The sequence below is a fragment of the Heterocephalus glaber genome, unplaced genomic scaffold, assembly GCF_053883595.1.
Source record: "Heterocephalus glaber isolate CG9 unplaced genomic scaffold, H.glaber_assembly_v1.0 deba00000331, whole genome shotgun sequence".
In the NCBI taxonomy this organism is placed as follows: domain Eukaryota; kingdom Metazoa; phylum Chordata; class Mammalia; order Rodentia; family Bathyergidae; genus Heterocephalus; species Heterocephalus glaber.
Window position 1 is genome coordinate 35778646 of NW_028258142.1, and position 3448 is coordinate 35782093.

Sequence of the window (3448 nt, forward strand, 5' to 3'; positions counted from 1 at the left end):
TTAACCCATTCTAGCTCTACAGTGGAAAGCACTAAAGGGAAAGGAAGTGGAGGGTGGACACTGTGCTGGCCAAGCAGCAGGATCTGGCTTCCTTCCTTTTCAGCAAAGGCTCCAGAATCTACAGGCCTAGAAGGCAGGCAGCCAGGCTTTTGCCTCAGCTCCAGGCTTTTCAGGTTTTTGCCTCAGCAGTGCAACTTTGATCTCCTGGATTCATCCACTGCCTGGCATTGCTGAGGGTGGCTCTCTGAGAACAGAGATGATGGTTCAGTGCTCCTGAAGTGGGGGTTAATCCATCTGTGGTTTAGGTTTTGCTTTCCTTTTGGCAGAGTTTGCATTTGGAACAGGAGGTTTTCCAACAAGGAAGCAATTGAATAAGTTAGACAATTCTACCTATTTCTAAAATGTCATGGATTTAACTAGGATTAGAATTAACCCAGTAAGTTTGTTGATCCTTATGCTGGCTGGAGCAAGGGAAGGAAAACAATAAAACTAATCTTTTTGTTCTGATCTTATCTTCCTATGGACCTCTACGTTACCTTCCTCAAATGACCTTGTATATCATTTTCTGATAATTTCTCTGCTCATGTTCTTTCTACTCTCAAGGTTTTGATCCATATTTCTATTCAAAGTTGTATCAGATTTCTCAGAGGCAGTATGGATCAATCTTCCCTCTGAAGGCAGCTAAAGAATTCAGTAAAAATATTAAACAATTTCCCTCCCCAAATGCCTGGTACAGTGGCAAATGCTTGTAACCTCAGCATTGAGGAAGGCTGAGGCAGAAGGATCTCAAGTCCGAGTTCCCACCTCAGCAATTAAGCAAGACTTTGTCTCAAAAATAAAAAGGGCTGGGGATGTAGCTCACTGTGAAGGCGCTTGATTCAATCTCCAGCACTGCAAAAGAAAAAAATTCCCTAAATCATCAAAAAGCCCTCCATAATAAAAATCAGCTAGCCAAGATGTAGGAGATCTAGAGAAATAAGGTTGGGATTTTGAGCTCCTTTTGCCCAGGCAATATATATTGATCTGAAGAAGAGGCTGAGAAATGAGCTGATTTTTAAAATGGTAACTGGCTAGGAGCCCAAAAGGTGGAATCTACTTCTCATTGTCTTTTCCAGGGTGAGGGCTCTGGAAAATGACTGGGCACCAAAGGGCTGCAGTATGCGCCTGAGGTAAACTAGAAGTAAAATGTCTTCACATAAGGGTTTAGTTTCATAGCTTTAGCTTAGTTATCTGGGGGGCCTAAAAAGTCTGAAGGCTTGACTTTGCATTAAACGGATCATGGATTTTGAGTGCTCCGAATGCCTGATGCAGCAAATGAAAATCCTTTCTGGAAGAAGATGCCATCCTAGGTCTTAAATTATTTCTAAATGTAATTTTTCAAACATAATCTCCAACTCACAATAAACAAGCAAGCAAATGAGGAATAAGGATAACATAAATAAGAACAAGCACAAACAAGATGTAACAAAAATATTCATAGTCAAGCTCTCTAGTCATGCAATTTCTGTTTCTGCCACAATTGTGTCACCTATGACTACTCTGTCCACCAAACTTCTAGAGCTTTGATAGGCTGACCCACTCAAGGTTGGATTCACTGTATACTGTTTTATATGGGGGTTACTTCAATAAGTTTTATTTTTCCTAGAATAAAGGTTTCTGGAGGACAAGGACCATCTCATTAATAACTTTTGTATCTCCTACGTGTCTATCACAAGTCCTTGCACAAAGAAGACAATAAATAATTTTTACAGGAATAGATAATCATGGAAGGCAATTTAATATAAAAGTAATTTCTCAGTTGTTAAAATGATTAAAACAATACCTACTTTAGCATAACTCACAATATTGCAAATTCAATACTGAGAAGCTCAAATGGGTTAATAGATATGAATTCAGAATCTGGTTAATGTAATGCACTATAAACAATTACCAAAAATAATAAACACTGATGGATCAGCAATTACTGGGCATTCATAATATGAAGAACACTGACCTATCAATGATTAAGAGATTAAAAGGACTCAAGACATCTGAGCCCTCAGGGAGCTGACAACAGGATTCAAGACATCCTTTCACTCAGTCATGCAATAACATATTAAGGACATACTATGCAGCTGGCATTGTATGCAGAGATAAAATCATTTCTGCCCTCACATAGCTGGGGGGAGGAGATGAAGGTGATTAAGTGGATATATCACAGATAATTGTAAGGTGTCACAAAAGCAGAGAAGGAAGACATCTAACCTAGGATGGAAAGTATCAGGAGGCCTTTCTGGAGAAGTGAGAACTAAACTAAGTCTTGAAGAACAAAAAGGAGACAGATAATGGAAGACCTTGCAGCCGAAAAATAGTGTATTTAAAAGCACAGGATTCAAAGAGCAAGTTCCTTTAGGGCATTTTTAACAGTTGTATGTAGATGTGGAGGCCTGGGGATTTAAGAGATTGGACAGTTATACTGGCACCAGATTAGTGAGGGTCTTGCATAGCCTTATGAGACAAGCTGACAAGTACAAGCTCTCTCCCCTGATGACTCCTTGGAGGTTTATTTAGTCCAGCAGGTCTTAAATTTGAGTAAGAATGAGAATGACGTGGAGGGCTTGTCAAAAGGCAGATTGCTGAATTTCTGATTCAGCAGGTCCAAGGCTGGCTCTACAATCTGCATTTCTAATTCCCAGGCAACTTTGAAAACCACTGCTCTAGTTCGACCTTTTTTTTCAGATGAGCAACTGAGACACAGGAAGTGCCTTACTAACAACCAAGGTCAGTCAAATAAGCAGCAGGACAAACTCGCTAAGCAAGGGATCTGCCATGCCTTCAAAGCAGAGCTGCCTTCCTCTCTTCCTTCCCCTCAAAAATCCCAACACCTCAGTACAAAGATTTCAACATTCTAAAAGGGAAAAAACTGGTTGTACCAGTTTATATTACAATTCACTTTTTTGTTAAATTCTTTTATTGGTACATTTTAGGTATACAACACAATTACATTTCTCATTGGGAACTGTACCTTTACATGATGCATCTTGGTTCTTATTTTTTCCCCATTCCTAGCCCTCCCTTCACGCCCTCCGTCCTTCCCTATTTACAAAGACTTTATTTCCATTTTTTCCATTTCTCATCATTTTTCCTTTCCTTTCTTTCCTTTCCCCTGCCCCTCCCACTACCCCTACCCCTTTGGACCTTTTCTTCCTATTTTGCATTATCGATTATTCATTCTAATCATTGGTACATTTTAGGTATACAATTCACTTTTAAACACAGTTCTTAAACAAAGAAAGCAACGTTTTAACCCAAGAGAGTTAAAGAATGGATTTTCAGGAAAGGTCCGCGCAGGGGGGTCCCGACTTGCCCGTGAGGAAGGCCCACTCCTCCCAGAAACCCGGCTTTGCAGATGTTCCCCACCCCCTGGCCTGAAGCCCCGCCAGGCTAGCTTGACTTCCGGTCCGAAGCC